At 48.2% G+C, this 21,182-nt stretch overlaps 1 protein-coding gene across 2 annotated transcripts in view; it reads left to right on the top strand.

Annotated features, from left to right (window-relative positions):
• Positions 1–21,182, top strand: part of LOC136626045 (anaphase-promoting complex subunit 16-like) — a 90,093-nt gene that overhangs the window by 34,923 nt on the left and 33,988 nt on the right. The window lies entirely within an intron of this gene.

Genomic DNA, 21,182 nt, shown 5'->3' with positions numbered 1-21,182 from the left:
ATCCAACACCCAGTCTTCCACGCAGTCCACTCACGCCACCCAAGGGAATGCATCTCTGAATCCTCAGGCTGCTCCTTCTTCCGCCCAGCCTGGTCACTCTAGGAAAAGGAGAGATTATGATGAACAGGCATACACCCAAGAACTCTTCTCGGGTCCCTGCCCTGAGTGTAAAAAAATGGTTCAACAGCCACGTGAGGAGTTTTCCATGACCGATGCCGAAAATGTGGAACTTTCATAGACTCAGGGTGATGAGGGTGGGGACTTCGAATTACTTTCTCAAGATCTATTCGTGGATGATGAGGATGAGACACAGTTGTCTGTCAGTGAGGTGGTTGTTAGGGTAGTAAGTCTAAGGGAGGAGCAGACTGAGGAGTCAGAGGAAGAGCTGGTGGACGATGAGGTGACTGACCCCACCTGGCTTGCAAAGCTTCCTGAAGATAGGGCTTCAGAGGGGGAGGCAAGTGCTGCAACAGAACAGGTTGGAAGAGGCAGTGGGGTGGCCAGGGGGAGAAGCAGGGCCAGAGCAAATATTCCACCAACTGTTTCCCACAGCAATCCCTCGCGGCAAGCCTCCGTGCAGAGGGCTAGGTGTTCGAAGGTCTGGTGGTTTATTAGTGAGAACACGGAAGACCGACAAACAGTGTTGTGCAACTTGTGCCGCACCAAGATCAGCCGGGGAGCCACCACTACCAGCTTCACCACCACCAGCATGCACAGGCATATGATGGCTAAGCACCCCATGAGGTGGAACGAAAGCCATTCACCGCCTGCGGGTCACACCACTGCCTCTTCCCCCGTGTCACAACCTGGAACAGAGGTACATTCCCCCTCCCAGGATGCAGGCACGAGTGCCTCCCAGCCTACACCCACACCCTCACCTCTACGGTCCTCCACTGCCTCTACCAATGTGTCCCAGCACAGCGTTCCACTGTCGCTAACCCAATCGTTGGAACAAAAGCGGAAATACACGGCCACCAACCCGCAAGCACAATCTTTAAACGTGCATATCGCTAAACTACTCAGCCTGGAGATGCTGACATACAGGCTATTACAAATGGAGGCTTTCCGCAACATGATGGCGGCAGCTGTCCCTCGGTACTCGGTCCCCAGTTGCCACTATTTTTCCCGGAGTACTGTCCCTGCCCTACACCAGCACGTCTCACGCAACATAAACCGTTTCATCACCTATGTGGTTACAGGGAAGGTCCACTTAACAACGGACACGTGGACAAGTGCTGGCGGGCAGGGACACTACATCTCCCTGACTGCACATTGGGTGAACTTGGTGGAGGCTGGGACCGAGTCTGACCCTGGGTCTGCTCACAAGCTACCCACACCGAGGATTGCGGTTTCTACCTCGGTGAAGGTTTCACCGGAGAATTATGCCACCTCCTCCAAACACCCTCCCTCCTCCTCCACACCCTCCACCTTTCTATTACCACGTGTGAGCACGTCGCCGGCAGTCGGTAGCTCGAGGTGCTGTAGCACTGCGGTGGGCAAGCGTCAGCAGGCCATGCTGAAACTACTCAGCTTGGGAGAGAAGAGGCACACCGCCCAAGAGCTGTTGCAGGGTTTGACAGAGCAGACCGAGCAGTGGCTTTCGCCGCTGAACCTCCAACCAGGCATGGTCGTGTGTGATAATGGACGTAACCTGGTGGCAGCTCTGCATCTTGGCAGGCTAACACACGTGCCATGCCTGGCCCACATGTTCTATCTGGTGGTTCACTTTCTGAAAAACTACCCCCATTTGTCTGACCTGCTCACCAAGGTGCGTTGTGTGTGCGCCCATTTCAGGAAGTCCACCACAGGTGCTGCCACCCTCAGGACACTGCAAAAGCGCTTCCAGCTGACAGTGCACTGACTGCTGTGCGACGTGCCCACGCACTGGAATTCTACATTGCACATGTTGGCCAGGCTGTACGAGCAGTGTAAAGCCATTGTAGAATACCAGCTGCAACATGGCCAGCGAAGTGGTAGTCAGCCTCCACAGTTCTTCACAGAGGAGTGAGTATAGATAGCAGACATCTGTCAGGTCCTAGGAAACTTTGAGGAGTCTACACAAATGGTGAGTGATGACGCGGCCATTATCTGCATAACCGTCCCGCTGCTTTGCCTGCTGAGAAGTTTGCTGCTAAGGATAAAGGCTGACGCTTTGCAGTTAGAATAGGAGATGGGGATGACAGTATGTCGCTTCATAGCCAGACCACCTCCACGCCTGTTTCTCAGTGTGTATGGGAAGAGGAGGAGGGGGATGAGGAGGAGGAGGGGGAAGAGACTGCTTCCCACACTGCAAAGGGTACCCATACTACTTCCCTCACATTTGTTTAGCGTGTATGGGCTGAAGAGGAGGAGGAGGATTATGAAAGTCATCCTCCTAGTGAGGACAGCGATGTGTTGCATACTGGGACTCTGGCACACATTGCTAACTTCATGTTAAGCTGCCTTTCCCCTGACCCTCACGTTAGACGCATTCTGGTTAACAAGGATTACTGGGTGTTGATCCTTCTCAACCCATGGTATAAGGAGAACCTTTCCACTCTCATTCCCGAAGAGGAAAGGAGTATGAAAGTGATGCAATACCACAAGGCCCTGGTGGGAAAGCTGATGCTAAGGTTCCCATCTGACAACGCTGACAACGCTAGCGGTACAGGACGTACATCAGTGGGCCAACTAGCAGGGCACACGCAGGAATCAGGCAGCATGTCCAGCGCAGGCAAGGGAACACTCTCCAAGGCCTTTGCCAGTTTTATGGCTCCCCAGCCAGACTGTGTCATCACTCCCCAGTCTAGGCTGAGTCGGAGGGAACAGTGTAAAAAGATGGTGAGGGAGTATATAGCCTACCGTACCAACGTCCTCCGTAATCACTCTGCTCCGTACAATTATTGGGTGTCAAAGCTGGACACGTGGCACGAACTTGCGCTGTATGCCTTGGAGGTGCTAGCCTGCCCTGTCACTAGCGTCTTATCAGAGAGGGTGTTTAGTGCTGCTGGGGGGATCATCACGGATAAGCGTACCCGCCTGTCAACTGTCAGCGCCGACAGGCTTACACTTATTAAGATGAACAAAGGCTGGATTTCCCCAGACTTCTCTTCTCCACCGGTGGAATGCAGCGGAACATAAAGGTTCTTTCAGCTGGAACAAGAGAACCATTCATCCTATATCACCCAAAAAAGGGGAGAAGTTGCTTGGTCTATCCCTCTCTGATCTTCCTCCTCCTTTCTTAAACCAGCATGTCATCACGCTGAACAGCCAATTTTTCTGAGGGCCAAAAGGCTCCGTTAAAACAATTTTTTTTCCGAGGGCTGCCTCCAGGTATTGTTAGCAGATTAAGCAACTATGAGTTGTATCTTTAAAATATGTTTCTGGGTTTCACCTGCACCGTGGGTAAACCAATTTTTCAGGGGTACACCTGTACTCTTGGTACACACATTTTTACGTGCTTCGTCTATACTCAGAGCAAAACAATTTTTTCTGGGCTTTGTCCAAACTCATAGCAAACTAATTTTTCAGGCCTTCGCCTATACTCATAGCAAACCAACTTTTCCGGGCTTCGCCTATAATGTTAGTAAATAAATGTTGGAGGTGTTTGCCTATACTCTTGGTACAACAATTCTTCAGGGGTTCACCTATACTCTTGGTACAGGAATTTTTCCGGGCTTCGTCCAAACTCATAGCAAACTAATTGTTCTGGGCTTCGCCTATACTCACAGCAAACCAATTTTTTAGGCCTTCGCCTATACCCTTAGTAAATAAATGTTTGAGGCGTTTGCCTATACTCTTGGTACATCAATTTTAGAGGGGTTCACCTATACTCTTGCTACACCAATTTTTCCGGGAGTCAGCTATACTCTTTGTACAGAAATGTTTCAGGGGCTCGCCTATACTCTTGGTACAGAAAGGTTTCAGGGGTTTGCCTTTAATCTTGCTACTGAAAGGTTTCAGGGGTTCACCTATACTCTTGGTACAGAAATGTTTCAGAGGGTCACCTATACTCTTGCTATGGAAATGTTTCAAGGGTTCGCCTATCCTCTTGCAACAGAAAGGTTGCAGTGGTACGCCTACACTCTTTCTACAGAAATGTTTCAGGGGTTCGCCTATACTCTTGCTTCAGAAGGGTTTCAGGGGTTTGCCAATACTCTTGCTACAGAAAAGTTTCAGGGGTTTGCCTATACTCTTGCTACAGAAAGGTTTCAGGGGTTCGCCTATGCTCTTGCTACAGAAAGGTTTCAGGGGTTTGCCTATACTCTTGCTACAGAAAGGTTTCAGGGGTTCGCCTATACTCTTGCTACAGAAATATTTCAGGGGTTTGCCTATACTCTTGCTACAGAAATATTTCAGGGGTTCGCCTATACTCTTGCTACAGAAAGGTTTCAGGAGTTCGTCTATACTCTTGCTACAGAAATGTTTTAGGGGTTTGCCTATACTCTTGCTACAGAATGGTTTCAGGGGTTCACCTATACTCTTGCTACAGAAAGGTTTCAGGGGTTTGCCTATACTCTTGCTACAGAAAGGTTTCAGGGGTTCGCCTATACTCTTGCTACAGAAATATTTCAGGGGTTTGCCTATACTCTTGCTACAGAAATATTTCAGGGGTTCGCCTATACTCTTGCTACAGAAAGGTTTCAGGAGTTCGTCTATACTCTTGCTACAGAAATGTTTTAGGGGTTTGCCTATACTCTTGCTACAGAATGGTTTCAGGGGTTCACCTATACTCTGGCTACAGAAAGGTTTCAGGGGTTCGCCTATACTCTTGCTACAGAAAGGTTTCAGGGGTTCGTCTATACTGTGGGTACACAAGGGTTTCCCATAGCAGTGTTCAACTATCTGACACATACACAGAATAAATTGTGTGGGTACACAAGGGTTTCCCATTGCTGTGTTCAGCTATCTGACACATACACAGAATGAATTGTGTGGGTGCACAAGGGTTTTCCACTGCAGTGTTCAGCTATCTGACGCACACACAGAGCGAATTGTGTGGGTACACAAGGGTTTCCCAGCGCGGTGTTCAGCTATCTGACACATACACAGAATTAATTGTGTGGGTACAGAAGGGTTTCCCATTGAGGTGTTCAGCTATCGGACACATACACAGAATGAATTGTGTGGGTACACACGGGTTTTCCATTACAGTGTTCAGCTATCTGACACATACACAGAATGAATTGTGTGCGTACACAAGGGTTTTCCATAGTGGTGTTCAGCTATCTGACACATACACAGAATGAATTGTGTGGGTACACAAGGGTTTCCTAGCGCGGTGTTCAGCTATCTGACACATACACAGAATTGTGTGGGTACACAAGGGTTTCCCATTGCGGTGTTCAGCTATCTGACACATACACAGAAGGAATTGTGTGGGTACACCAGAGTTTCACATTGCGGTGTTCAGCTATCTGACACATACACAGAATGAATTGTGTGGGTACACAAGGATTTCCCATAGCGGTGTTCAGCTATCTGACACATACACAGAATGAATTGCCCTGCTTGGTCCACGCCAACTTCTTCACGGTTCATACAGTCTTTGGAGCGATCAAAGGAACCCTAATTGATTTAATGAGACTTTTACAGGGTCACTGTATTGCTGTGGTGACAACTTTGGAATACCTCCTGCCTAAAAGAAATCTTCCATTTTCGAAAGGATTGCTGAATTTTGCTGATGCTTGGAAGTACTAGCATTCGAGTCAGCTTTATGCCCACGATTGTTGGAGATGTGGGCAGAGGCCGAGGTCCTGGGTGAGGTACAACTGTGCCAGGTGTGGCCAGTGGAATTTCTTTGTGGTTGATCCAGTCTTTGGAGCAATGAAAGGAACCGTAACTGATTTAATGAGACATTCACAGCAGTACTAGCATCCGAGTCCGCTTTATGCCCACGATTGTTGAGTATGTGGGCAGAGGCCGAGGTCCTGGGGCGGTGGGGGTGCAACTGTGCCAGGTTTGGCCAGTGGAATTTCTTGGTGGTTTATCCAGTCTTTGGAGCGATGAAAGGAACCGTAACTGACGGCACATTGGGTCAACCAGGTGGAGGCTGGGACCAAGTCTGACCCTGGGCCTGCTCACATGCTTCTCACACAGAGGATTGCGGGTCCTACCTCGGTCACAGTTTCTCGGGCTTATTATGCAACCTCCTCCTCCAGCTTGGGGTCTGGGGATTAGCGCTGGTCGACATGTATTTGCCCTCGTGTTACCACAGTTATCCGAGACACTGGTTTGGACCAATCAAAAGAAGCGTATCTGAATTAATGAGATGTTCACAGCAGTACTATCATCCGAGTTTGCTTCATGCCCACGCTTGTTGTGTCTAGTAGTGCGCACTAGGCTTTTGCAAGCATTCCGGCTGTTTAACAGGTCAACTCATTGTACATTGCCTGTCCCTGACAAGCCTGTTTTTGGGTGTCCGCTGACGTATAATGCCATGAGTTGTAAACTGCCGGATTGGTTTAGGTGTGATAAACGCACGCATCCCTAGGAGTCAGCATTGGTCGGCATGTATTATCTCTCGTGTTACAACTTACCACAGTTATCTGAGATACTGGATTGGAGCGTTCACAGGAAGCGTAACTGATTTAACCCTTTGCAATCCAATTTTGGATTCAGGGTTTCCTAGGGGGCTTTCTCTTTTTGCCATTATACAATGGCACCATCTGCTGGCTAAAGCCAGTACTGCGGTATGGGACATGCTGGAGAGGCCCCCGACAACAGAGTGGCCAGTAATATACAGTAAGAATACACTGCCGGATGTCTTTTGACATCGGAGCTGTACAGCCTTCAATCAGAATGTCTTCAGACATCAGACATTGGATTGGAAAGGGGTAATGAGACTTTCACAGGGTCACAGTATACCTGTGGTGGCTATTTTTGTGACACCTCCTGCTTCAAACCAATCTTTGGTCTTAGTATGCGCTGCTGCAGTGTGATGTGTAGAAGTACTGGCATCTGAGTCCCCTTTATGCCCACGTTTGCGGCTCCTGACAATTTTGTGATGGAGGTGGCACGGGATTGAAATTATGATTGTACGTTAATTTATTATCAGTTCTCATCAGCATTGTGGGCTATCGCCCACAATTTCAAAGAGGGTCGCTGCCAGGCACTGCCAACCCTCTGCAGTGTGTGTCTCCGGTTCCTCCTCATCCAAGACGCACTTATAAATAGACATGAGGGTAGTGTGGCTATCAAGCGAGCATGTGGCATGAGGCTGAGCCCTGGCTGTTGAAGGCAGGTGAGTATCATTTTTTTATTTTTTAAACTGTTCTTCATGGTTTTTCAGGGAAGGGCTTATATTTAAAACCCTTCACTGAAAAACCATCAACTGCCGGGGCTCAGCCACGTCTTAGCCGCGTTGACCCCGGCTCTGTAGCGCCGTTGATCTTTCAGCAGGTGGGGATTCAAAATCCCCGCCTGCTGATAGATCAGGACTACAGAGCTGGGGACAGGGTGGAGAAGATGTGGCTGAGCCCCAGCAGCTGAAGGGAGGTGAGTATCATTTAAAGCCCTTCCCTGAAATCCAATAACGGATGCAGGCAGCAGAATCCTCTACCGCAGCTGTCATGTGTGACAGCTGTGGTAGGGAATTGAAGAATTCATCTGCTGCATCTGTCACAGATGTGGCAGATATAGCAGCAGGGAATTGTTCTTACTAGCAGGGATGAAGGAAACATCTGATGCATGCGATAGATGTGTTCTTCATCCCAGCGGGGGACGCGGCGGCGGGTTAGTTTTTTACATTTTTTTTCTCTTTTTACACTAAAACTATTGCTTTTCAGGGAAGGGCTTATATGAAAATCCCTTCCGTGAAAAACAATTTAGGGGTGCCAGCAGAGCATTGTTTTCAATGGAGCCACTGGCAGCAGCCGCGGCTCCATTGAAAACAATGCACGCTCCGCCCGGATCATCAGTCACCCTGAAAAGTGCTTGACTCTCTCATTGACTTCAATGGGGTTCGTTACTCGAAACGAGCTCTCGAGCATTACAAAAAGCTTGTCTCGAGTAACAAGCACCCGAGCATTTTGGTGCTCACTCATCTCTACCCAGGTGTAATAGCATCCAACACAGTAACTCAGTAGTAATAGTGACCCCCACAGTTTCCCCAGTAGTAATATTATCCCCCACAGTTGTCGCAGTACTAACAATGACCCCCTCATTAGACTCAATAGTAATAGTGTTCCTTCACAGTAGTATCAGTTGCAATAGTGACACCCACAGTGGCCCCAGTAGTAATAGTATCCCCTACAGTTGCATCAGTTGTAAGAATGACCCGCACATTGGCCTCAAAAGCAAAAGTGTCCCCCACAGTAGCCTCAGTAGCAATAATGACACCCACAGTGGCCCCAGTAGTAATAGTATCCCCCACAGTTGCATCCCTTGTAAGAATGACCCGCACAGTGGCCTCAAAAGCAAAAGTGTCCCCCACAGTAGCCTCAGTAGCAATAATGACACCCACAGTGGCCCCAGTAGTAATAGTATCCCCAACAGTTCCCTTAGTAGTAATAGTAACCCCCACAGTGGCCTCAAAAGCAATAGTAACTCCCACAGTGGCCCCAGTAGCAATAGTGACCCGAAAGTAGACACAGTAGCGAGTGTCGCCCACAGTGGCCCCAGTAGCAATCGTGTCCCCCACAGTAGCCTCAGTAGCAATAATGACACCCACAGTGGCCCCAGTAGTAATAGTATCCCCAACAGTTCCCTTAGTAGTAATAGTGACCCCCACAGTGGCCTCAAAAGCAATAGTAACTCCCACAGTGGCCTCAGTAGCAATAGTGACCCCAAAGTAGACACAGTAGCAAGTGTCCCCCACAGTGGCCCCAGTAGCAATTGTGACCCACACAGTAGACCCAGTAGTAATAGTATCCCCCAGAGTTGCCTCAATAGTAATAGTGACCCCCACAATAGCCTCAGTAGTAATAGTGACACCACATATCAGCCCCAGTAGTAATAGTATCCCCTATATCAACCCCAGAAGTAATAGTGCCCCACAGTGACCTCATTAGCAATAGTGTCCCCCACAGTGGCCTCAGTAGTAATAGTGACCCCCACAGTAGCCTAAATAGTAGTAGTGACCTCCTATAATGGCTCTAGTAATAATAGTGTCCCTTATATCGACTGCAGTAGTAATAGTGACTCCCCACAGTTGCCTCAGCAATAGTGACTCCCACAGTGGCCTCAGTAATATTAGTGACTCCATATATCGACCCCAGTAGTAACAGTGACCCCCAAAGTGGCCATAGTAGCAATAGTGTCCCCCACAGTTGCATCAGTAGTAATCGTGACCCCCCCATAGTAGCCTCAGCAATAGTGACTCCCACAGTGGCCCTCAGTAGTAATAGTGACCTCCACAGTGGCCTCAGTAGTAATAGTTACCTCCACAGTACCCTCAGTAGTAATAATGACCCCCTATACCGAACCCAGTAGTAATAGTGAGCCTCACAGTGGCTACAGTAGCAATAGTGGCTCCCACAGTGGCCCCAGTAGTATTAGGGACCCCCACAGTGGCCTCAGTAGAAATAGTGACACCCACAGTAGCCTCAGTAGTAATAGTGACCCCCTATATTGACCATAGTAGTAATAGTGCCCTCTATATTGACCATAGTAGTAATAGTGACCTCCACAGTGGCCTTAGTAAAAATAGTGAGTCTCACGGTGGCCCTAATAGTGACTCCAACAGTGGCTCCAGTAGTAATAGTGTCCTGCAGTAGCCCCAGTAGCAATAGTGACCCCCGCAGTGGACCTAGTAATAATAGTGTCCCCTACAGTGGCCTCAGTAGTAATAGTGACCCCAACAGTTGCCTCAGTGGTAATAGTGACCCCCCACACTGGCCTCAGATGCAAAAGGGACTCACACAGTGGCCCCAGTAGCAATAGTGAGCCTCACAGTAGACCCAGTAGTCATAGTGCCCCCACAGTGGCCCCAGTAGTAACAGCAACCCACACAGTAGCGTTTCAGTAATAATATCTGCCACAGTGGTCTCATTAGCAATTGTGACCCTCACAGTTGCCACAGTAGTAATATTATCCCCCACAGTTGTTGCAGTAGTAACAATGACCCTCATGATAGCCTCAAAAGCAGTAGTGTCCCCACAGTGGCCCTAGTAGCAATAGTGACCCCTACAGTAGACCCAGTAGTAATAGTGTCCTCTACATTGGCCCCAGTAGTAATAGTGACCCCCGCAGTGGCCTCAAAAGCAAAAGCAACTCTCACAGTTGCCCCAGTAGTAATAGTGTCCCCCAGAGTGACTCTAGTAGCAATCGTGTACCCCGTAGCAGACGCAGGTGTAATAGGGTCCACCACAGTGGCCCCAGTAGTAATAGTATCCCCCACAGTTGCCTCAATAATAATACTTACCTCCACAGTAGCCTCAGTAGTAATAGTGACCCCCTATATCAGCCCCAGTAGTAATAGTGTCCCTAATATTGACCCCAGTAGTAATAATGTTCCCCACAATGGCCCTAGTAGCAATAGTGACCCCCCCCCCACAGTACACTCAGTAGCAAGTGTCCCCAACAGTGGCCCCAGTACTAATGGTGACCCCCACAGTAGACGCAGTAGTAATAGTGACCCCCACAGTGGCCTCAAAAGCAATAGTGACTCTTACAGTGGACCCAGTAGTAATAGTGTCCCCCGAAGTGACCCTAGAAGCAATAGTGATGCCCACAGTAGACCAAGGTGTAGTAGAGTCCACTACAGTGGCCTCAGCAGCAATAGTGATCCCCACTTTGGCCCCAGTAATAATAATATGCCCACAGTTGCCTCAGCCTTAATAGTGACCCCATATATTGGCCTCAGTAGTAATAGTGTCCACTATATCGATCCCAGAAGTAATCGTGACCCCCACAGTGGCGTCAGTAGCAATAGTGTCCCCCACAGTGGCCTCAGTAGTAATAGTGACCCCCACAGTAGCCACGGTAGTAATAGTGACCTCCTATATCAGCCCCAGTAGTAATAGTGTCCCCTATATCAACCTCAGTAATAATAGTGACCCCCACAGTGGCCTCAGCAATAGTGACTCCTACAGTGATCCCAGTAGTAATAGTGTCTCTTACAGTGGCTTAGTAGTAATAGTGATCCACACATTAGCCCTAGTAATAACCTCCTCAGTAGCAATATTAACCCGAAAGTAGCCACAGTTATAAAAATAACCCCCTAAGTAGTATTAACTCCACGTTAGCATCAGTAGTAATATGAACCCCTCGCAGTAGCCCCAGTCAGAGGCGTAACTTGAAGCTCCCGGGCCCCAATGCAAAACCTGTAACAGGGCCCCAACTATAATGGTTTAATAATAGTACTGGGCTCCCTATATAGAGAAGAGAGGCCCTTTGGGCCCCCTAAGGCTCCTGGGCCCGGGTGCAACCGCATCCCCTGCACCCCCTATAGTTACACCCCTGGCCCCAGTAATAGTAGTAACACCACAGTACATTGTTACGCCTGTCAGCTCATAGTTTATTTTGCCAGCACACCTCGTTCTGTCCAGACAAGCCAGGGTTAACATCTCCCGTGCCTCCCAGTCAGGTTAATTATCCTGCTATGTGTCTGAGGAGTGTGCTGGTGATTGACAGGTCTATTTACCTATCGGCTCCTCCCGCCTTCCTATAAGATCCAGCTCATGCTGCCTGGAAGTTGCCAATTATTGTTCTGTTGTTCTAATTTTCTTGTCTGTTGGACCTTGCTATTGTCTGCTTTACTTTCTGTTATCTGCCAGGCCTGTCTGCTAGACCTTGCTTTTATTTTCAGTTTTCAGTGTCTGCTGTGTAGTTCAGCTACTCTGACCTGCTGGTAATCTGGCCCTGGTACTTTGTGTCCTTCCCTCAGTCTGCTTGCTAGTCTGTCTCGTTTTGGTATCCTGCTTCCGTCACCTTGTCCGCTAGACCTCACTGTTATCAGCCACTGTTTTCCAGTCCACCTCTGTTTGTATCTTGCTTCTGTCAGTTTGTCTGCTAAGCCTCGCTGTTATCAGCCACACCTTACCATCTGCCTTTCCTGTCGGTGCTAGTGGGTAGTAGTCTCTTGCATAGGTACTGCGGTCCCTGTCTGTCCCCCCTAGTAAGCGTAGGGTTAGAGTTGGCGGCCTGGACGAGTTCACCATAAGGACTATCTCCAGGAAGGGACAGTGGCGTGGGTGTAGGTCAGGGAGCCCCGCGCCTTGCGTACCTAAGCACCCCACTAGTACCGTAACATACATTGAGTAATAGTAACCCCCTCAGCAACCCAAGTAATAATATTACCCCTTCCAGTAGCCCCAGTAATTAACTCCCTCAGTAGTAATATTATTTCCCACTGTAGCCCCAGTATTAATAGTACTCACCTAACCCATATACTTACCTCCTCCTTACAGTCAGCGCCGCTTCTTCTCTTCGAGAAGTAACAGCCGGCTCCCACTGTGGGATAGTGTTGGCTCAGCTTCTGAACCACGCCATGCACAGGACTTAATTTATGTCCTGTTCCGTTAAGTATATGACAGCTAGGACATAAACTTACGTACTCTAGAGTTAAGAGGTTAAAGGGCCATTCCAGTGATTTTTTTCCCATTCATTATATAGCTAACCCCCCAGTATATAAAAGTGAGCTAGTGTAAGTTGATCAGATTTTTCCAAGGGTCAAACCAGGACAAAGGGGTGTGGTCAGGGGGTGGGGCTTATCCGATGTATGATTCTCATCACAATTGTTACAAAACGTACAGGGCCCCCACAGTAGCCCCAGTAGTAATAGCGACCCCCACAGTGGCCTCAAAATCAATAGTGACTCCCAAAGTGGCCCCAGTAGATAAAGTGTCCCCCACTGGCCCCAGTAGTAATAGTGACCCCCACAGCAGACCCAGTAGTAATAGTGACGCCAAAATCAATAGTAACTCCCACAGTGGCCCCAGTGGATAAAGTGTCCCCCACTGGCCCCAGTAATAATAGTGACCCCACAGTAGACCCAGTAGTAATAGCGACTCCCACAATGGCCCCAGTAGTAATGGGGTCCCCTATATCGGCCCCAGTAGTAATAGCGACCCACACAGTAGCCGTAGCAGTAATAGTGTCCCCCACAGTGGCCTCAGTAGTAATAGTGACCCCCACAGTTGCCCCAGTAGTAATATTATCCCCACAGTTGTCATAGTAGTAATCGTGACCCCCACAGTATCCTCAGTAGCAATAGTGACACCCATAGTGGCCCCAATAGTAATAGTATCCCCCACAGTGGCCTCAAATGCAATAGTGTCCCCACAGTAGCCTCAGTAGTAACAGTGACACCCATAGTGGTGCCAATAGTAATAGTATCCCCACAGTTGCCTAAGTAGTAATAATGTGCCCCACAGTGGCCTCCAAAGCAGTAGTGACTCCCACAGTGGCCATAGTAGTAGTAGTGTCCCCCACAGTGGCCCTAGTAGCAAGTGACCCCCACAGTGGCCCAAGTAGTAATAGTGACCCCCACAGTAGAACCAGTGGTAATAGTGACCCCCACACTTGCCTCAGTAGTAATAGTGACCCCCTATACCGATCCCAGTAGTAATAGTGAGCCTCACAGTGGCCTCAGTAGCAATAGTGGCTCCCACGGTGGCCCCAGTAGTATTAGGGACCCCCACAGTGGCCCCAGTGGTAATAGCATCCCCCACACTTGCCTCAGTAGTAATAGTTACCTCCACGGTAGCCTCAGTAGTAATAATGACCCCCTATACCGATCCCAGTAGTAATAATGACCCCCACAGTGGCCTCAGTAGCAATAGTGGCTCTCACGGTCGCCCCAGTAGTATTAGGGACCCCCACAGTGGCCCCAGTGGTAATAGTGTCCCCCACAGTTGCCTCAGTAGAAATAGTGACACCCACAGTAGCCTCAGTAGTAATAGTGACCCCCTATATTGACCATAGTAGTAATAGTGCCCCCTATATTGACCATAGTAGTAATAGTGACCTCCACAGTGGCCTTAGTAAAAATAGTGAGTCTCACAGTGGCCTTAGTAGAAATAGTGTCCACCTTAGTATCATCAGTAGTAATAGTGTCCCCTATATCGGCCCCGGTAGTAATGTCTCTGATATTGGCCCTAATAGTAATAATGTCTCCCACAGTGGCCCTTATAGCAATAGTGATCCCCACAGTATACCCAGTAGTAATAATGACCCCCCCACAGTGGCCTCAAAAGCAATAGTGACTCCCACAGTGGCCCCACTAGTAATAGTGTCCCCCACAGTGACCTGAGTAGCAATAGTGATTCCCAGAGTAGACCCATGTGTAATAGAGTCCACCACAGTGACCTCAGAAGCAATATTAACCCCCACAGTGGCCCAAGTAGTAATAGTATCGCGCACAGTTGCCTAAGTAGTAATAGTTACCTCTACAGTAGCCTCAGTAGTAATAGCGAACCCCTATATCGGTCCCAGTAGTTATAGTCCCCCCAACGCATATACTTACCTCCTCCTTGCAGTCAGCGCAGCTCCTCCTCTTCTTGGCGCTGATCCCGGGTACACACTGACAGCAGTGCAAGTGCCCGGAACATTTTTTCCCTTGTCCTCTCCTGCGGAATGAAGGAGAGGACTTAGGGGAGGAGGATCCCGGATGCACACGTTTACATCAGAACATGCGCCATGATCAGTGCTGCCAGCGGCACAACTATGAAGGGCTCTGCATGCCACCTCTAGCACGCGTGACCTACCCACTGACCTAGGTGTGTGTGAAGACTTATAAGACGATCGATACTCTTTTGGAAATATGCAAAAAGGGAACATGGAACAATACCTCTGCAGCACCACCTATTGGAAGACAACATTCATGCAAGTCATTGTTATAAAGACTTACATAAAGAGTCAGACAATGCCTTGCAGGAATGCTGGTCTCCTCACTGACCTTCTAGGTTATAACTTATAACCTTAAGGAGAAACGATACACTCTCTGAGGGTGCCTTCCCACTTGCAAACGCGATATTGCTGCATTTTTTTAATGCGAATGTCAATGGGACTTTGTAATGTTAAAAATGCATCGCACAAAAATCCCAAGTTTATGCTTTGTGATTTTTGTGCAATGCCTTAACATTAGAAAGTCCCGTTGACATGCACGTTAAGAAAGCGCAGCGATATCGCGATCGCAAGTGTGAAGGCACCCTGACCGCCATTCCTATATAAAACACTGAGTGGGGAGTGTTTAAATCCACCGAGAAGTGAGCGAGCCAACGACGATTATTGTGCTGGCTGAAACTGAACAATGAACGATAGGTTAGTCGTTGGCTCGCATTTAAACTGAGCGATTTGTTCACTTTCATTAGGCTTAACAATTGTTTGAAGGATAATCGTTGCGTCTTAACGCACCTTTAAGCGTACAAGGAGAGCGGTGTGCAATGCATATTCTAACATTTCCTCCATTATGAAACAAAACTGCTAATATTCCTTGTTAATAGATTTTATTACTCTTTTGTATAGTTATAAAACACCTAGAAAAAAATTAAAGAAAGAAACCCCAATACATTTAGGTCAGTTTCACGCGACCAAGAAACTCACATGAGATTTGTGCGTTGCACACAAATCCCGCATGAATATGATCCCTATTCTTTGGAGTCATACGCATAAGCAATGTAAAACGCGCTGCATGTTCTATCTTTTCACGTTCCTTGGAACGCATTGCCATTGTTTCCAGTTGGACAGTAAACCACAGTGCACTTGTCGATCCTCCGACACGGCTGAAAGCTGCGCCGGAGGATCGCTTCTTTACTGAAGTGATTTGAGGCATTTTTGCCGTGGATATCGCGTTCGCCCCTGTGTATAGGTAGCCTCACTGATTAGCTATAAAATTAATTAAAATGAAAAGTCCACTGGAGCTCTGTTTAATAAATCTATCTATTTCACCACAGAGGGCTCTGTTACTTCCTAGTACATCCTACGGACCTCACCAGTCCACACACCTACACATGTCCATCCCTAGGCAGTCACATTTGGCACTATACGGGTCACCCTGAGCGCAGGAGTCATCCTCTTTTTCTCTTTACTTAACCCCTTAGTGACCAAGCCTGTTTGCGTCTTAATGACCAGGCCAAATTTTGCAAATCTGACATGTGTCACTTTAACATGGAAAAACACCAGAAAGGTTTTGCATATCCAAGCGATTCTGACATTGCTTTTTCGCCACATGTTGTACTTCATTTAGGCGGAAAAAAAAGACCGATAGAATTTGTGTTTATTTATTAAAAGCGCCAAAATTGGGAAAATTTTGAAAAAATCATCATTTTTTCAGATTTCCAACTGCAATATCTCAAATAATCTGCAAACATTATCCAGAAATTTTTGCTGAGATATATATTTCCACCCGTTTACTTTATTTTGAGCGCACATTGGAAAAACTTTTGTTTTTTTAACCATTTAGGAGACGTATAAATTTAACATTACTTTTCAGCATTTTGAGGAACACAAAGCCAAGATTGGAAAGGCTCATAGGAGTCAAAATGATAGATACCCCCACAAGTGACCCCATTTTAAAAACAACACCCCTTAACGTATTCACTGAGGGGTGTCATGAGTATTTTAACCCCACAGTTTTTTCTCACGAGTCAATGCAATTTAGAAGAGAAAAACTAAAATTTTTTATATTTTTGCAAATATGTTATTTTAAAGACAGGACTAAGGATGAGCGAGTATACTGGCTAAGGCACTACTCGTCCGAGTAATGTGCCTTAGACGAGTATCTCCCTGCTCGTCCATAAAGATTCGGGGACCACTGCGGCTGACAGGTGAGTCGCGGCGGGGAGCAGGGGAGAGCGGGCGGGAGAGAGAGATCTCCCCTTCGTTCCTCCCCGCTCTCCCCCGCAGCTCCCCGCTCCGCGGCGGCCCCCGAATCTTTAAGGACGAGCAGGGAGATACTCGTCTAAGGCACATTACTCGGACGAGTAGTGCCTTAGCGAGTATACTCGCTCATCCTTAGACAGGACGTTTTTCTATAGTACACATGAAAATGAGGATTTGCACCCCAGAATGGATACCCCCATTTGTCCCGTGTTCAGAAACATACCCATTGTGGCCCTAATCTACTTACAGGACACATGGCTAGGCCCATAATGGAGGGAATGCCCGCTGGATTTCAGGGTACAACTGAATAAATTCAAGGCTCCATTGCCCACTTATACGGAAAAAAAATTGACTTCCTAAAAATAATCCCCCCCGCCATCGCCATTTTTTTGGCATTCCCTAAATATTAGATAAAAGTAATAATATAAACTGCGTTTTATGTCCAAAGACAGGGGTAATTACGGTGGCTGGTTGGGATGGGCACATGGGGCAAGAAAACCGGGTATCCCCCCTTCTCTCTCGGGGGTATTTCGTGACCCCAGCGGCAGGGATAGGGGTGTAAAAAGTGGCGCTCTGTGAAGCTTCGTAAGCTTGCTGCGGTGCGGCGGTCTCACACAGAAGGTGCTCAATAAGCTGCTCCTGGAACTGCAGGTAGGCGAGCGTTCCCGGGGCTTCCTGTAAATTACGGATTACAGGTAGCGATCTGAATAACGCCGGGCTCTCACGGCCATATGCAGAATCCGCTTGCGGAGGCCCGCAGCGGATCCCAGCTGTGCGCCCGGACGTGACCCTGCGTATGGCTGCGTAATGTACTGCGCATAACTGCCTACTCACACAGGCGGTCATGCGCAGTACACCGTTTTTTGTTTATATTTCCCGTGCTGTTGCTTAGAGATGACCCGGGTACCCGCAGCCCGTACACAATGTATTTGCACATGGGCTGCGAGTATATCCGCGGTCATAGAGCACAATGGGCTCTAGGTCACGGATATCCACGGTAAAATATAGCATGCAGTGTTCTGTTTCTGCGAGTGGATTACGTAATTCCGACCCGCTAATTGGGGGGAATTGTGTAGTCCAATGCATGTGATTCCTCTCCAGTCATGCGTGACCGGCCTGTTATATCGCTAATTTATCACGTGACCGGGGACCGCTCAACGAGGCCTCCGATCACTGCTGCAAGCACTCAGCGACCAACGCAAGGAGATTTAAAATTTCCTGGGCTCCCCGGCTCCTGTGAATGTGTCCGGCATTTTGCCGGCGGGTGCATACCCAGTAGCCGGCAGGATCCATGGAGGATAATCGCATCTGGATTCAAATGCGGAAGCCTCCGAGAAGATGTTTCATCTCCTCTCACCGATCGCATTGGTGAGGGAAGATGAAACTTCCACTTTAAGAACTTTTACGTGATCGCCATTATGCATTGGATAACGGCGATCACGTGATCAGTAACCGCATACCGCAGCTCCCCGTGACATCTCCAGGCTCTTGGCTACGTTTGGTAGCCAGGAGCAGGGAGATTTTAAATTTCTGGGGCAATCTTTCACTTTTGCGCATGCATCCGCCATCATGCTGACGGGCGCATGCGCCGAAGCGGGGGTAAGGTCCGCGGATCAACATCCCACCAGGGAACAAATCCGGGGATCTTGGGTACGTAATTTCATCCCCCCTTACAGATATGATCCGTAAGCGGAGATGAAACTTTAACTTTATAAACTTTTAACTTTTTTTAAAAAACTTTTTAACGTTATATGATCACCGTTATACGATTGATAACGGTGATCATATGACTAGAAACCGCATACAGCGGTCCCCAGTCCTATCTCCCTGCACTCGGCTATCTGTGACAGCCGGGTGCAGGGAGATTTTGAATTTGACGGGCTCACCGGCCTTCTGCGCATGCGCGCCACATCGGCGCGTGCGCAGAAGCCAGCGGAGGGTCCCGAGACTGACCGGAGGACATGGAGAAAGCAGGGTGAGTATTTTCACCTTCCCTCATGGATCCGATCCATGAGGGGAGGTGAAGCTTTTCTTTTTTTTACATCTTACTTCACTTTTCCGCGATCGCCGTTATCCATTGGATAATGGCGATCGCGGTACCGGGGACCGCTCACCGCGGTCCCCGCTGACATCTCCTGCCTCCCGACGACCTACAAGAGCCGGGAGCCAGGAGATTTTAAATTTCCCGGGCCGCCGGGGCATGCGGCTGACGTAAAGCCGCCTGGCGCGCATGCGCAGAAGGCCGGCTTCAGGGCCCGGAGGACCAGGAGAGCGGGGAGCAGTGCGGCGGACTCAGGTGAGTAATTTCAGCTGCCCTAATAGATCCGATCCATCAGGGCAGCTGAATCTTTAACTTTTTAAAAACTTTTTTTTAACTTTAATGCCGATCGCATTGCCGGGGGGGAGGGGGGTCCCTGCAGCCCGGGATGACAGCTCCATGCTGTCGGCTACCTGCGGACACCGACAGCATGGAGCTGTCACGTCCAGAGCCCGAGGGGCTTTATTCTCTGCAGGACACATGTTTTTACGTCCTCAGAGAATAAAGCCCACTTGGGCAGGACGTAAAAACACTATGGGCTGGTCGTTAAGGGGTTAAAATTAAAACCTGTCACACGTGAAGTGTGACGTGAAAAACATTTTCTTGTTATAATCTCACCTGTCAAGGGGTGGGATATATTAGCCCCTTAAGGACATGACCTATTTGGGGTTTAGAGACGCAACGATTTTCTGGGGATTTTCGTTTCTGCTTTTCAAGAGACATAACTTTTTTTTATTTTTCCATCGACACGGCCAAATAAGGGCTTGTTTTTTGCATGGCGAACTGTAGTTTTTATTGGTATCTTTTTGGGTGCATATAATATATTGTAAAACTTTTATAATGTTTTTTGAGAGCAGGGAGAGAAAACATCAATTCTGCCATTCTTTTTTAATTCTCATCAAACAGCATAAATGACACAATATATATTTTTTGCGAAACAGTACGATTACAACAATACCGAAAACATAATTTTTTAATGTTTTCCACTTTTGCATAATAAAACCCTTTTTTGGAATTGATGATTATTTTTGCATAATTGCATTCAAAGTCGCATAACTTTTTTATTTTTCCATGGACGGAGCTCTGTGAGGGCTTGTTTTTTGCGTCACAAGCTGTAGTGCTTTATATACCATTTTGGGGTACATATGGCTTTTTTGGAGGTAAAGGCTGCCTGCAGACAGGCGGAAATTCTGCGGCGGGATTTCTGCCGCTGGAAGCCTGCATAGGATTGCGTTAACAAACGCAATCCTATGCAGACGGCCGCAGTTAGGCTTTGTGAAATCTCGCGAGGCAAACAAACCGCGGCATGTTCTATTTCTGCGAGCCCCGCACAGAAACGTCACTCACCCGCTGCTGGCTCCGGTCTGCGCATGCGCCAGCTGCCGGTACATGAAAGATCCGGAGCTGCGGGGCATGGGTGAGTATGCGCTGCTCTCTGCAGGCGCTCGGGTCGGGTCCCGCGGCGAGAATTCTCGCTGCCGGATCTGATCCAGCCGTCTGCAGGCGACCAAAATAAATAAAATAAGCATTTTGCCTCCATTTTTCTTACCATTTTTTGCTGTGCAGGATAATTAGTGTGCTCAAATTGGTGCTCAAACAGGTCATTAAAGACACGAGGATACCACATTTGCGTTTTTTTTTCTATAGAAATAGGGAAAAATGAGCAAGAAAGGGTTTTCTTTCTTTCTGTATTTTTTTACACCATGTCTTTTGTTTTTTACACTGTTTATGTCCCTGAAGGGGACCTCATTCATAACAGCTATGATAGGGCATTGCAGGACTGCTATGGCTTTTCGCTGGTTTTAGCGAACATAGGCAATGGCAAAGCAGGATGCCTGTATCTGGCGTCCTGTTGCCACGACAACCCGACGGTCCTCGCAATTACATTGCGTGGGTCCAGTAATGTCCAGAGGCAGCGCACTCCCTCTGTGAACCCTTTAAACGCAGCGATCTACATAGATTGCAGCATGTAAAGGGTTAACAGCGGGGATCACTGTCCCAATGCACCCCCGCTGTTGCAGGCTATCAGTATAAGCCAGCTCCTGCTGCCAGATGGCGCAGGATTGTTTTAGATCCCGCGAGATCCACATGACGTAAGGTTATGTAATGTTGCCTTAAGTACCACCCTGCCATGACATAACTCTATGTCCTATGGCGGGAAGGGGTTAAAGGTGTTGTACCAGGATATAAAGTTATTCCCCTATCCACAATATATGATTGGTTAGGGTCCTAGTGGTTGGACCCTGACCAATCGCAAAAATGGGGGTCCCAATGGTCTCCACGTGAATGGAGCAAAGGACACACGAGCATGCCACAGCTACGTTTATTTCAATGACAGTGCCTGAAATTGTCGAGTATGAGCGCCAGAGATTGCTGAGCGCTGTCACTGAAGTTAATGGAG

Source organism: Eleutherodactylus coqui, chromosome 4 (genome assembly GCF_035609145.1).
Source record: "Eleutherodactylus coqui strain aEleCoq1 chromosome 4, aEleCoq1.hap1, whole genome shotgun sequence".
Lineage (NCBI taxonomy): Eukaryota > Metazoa > Chordata > Amphibia > Anura > Eleutherodactylidae > Eleutherodactylus > Eleutherodactylus coqui.
Note: the sequence above shows the minus strand (reverse complement) of the source record. Positions and strands in the feature narration are given on the sequence as shown.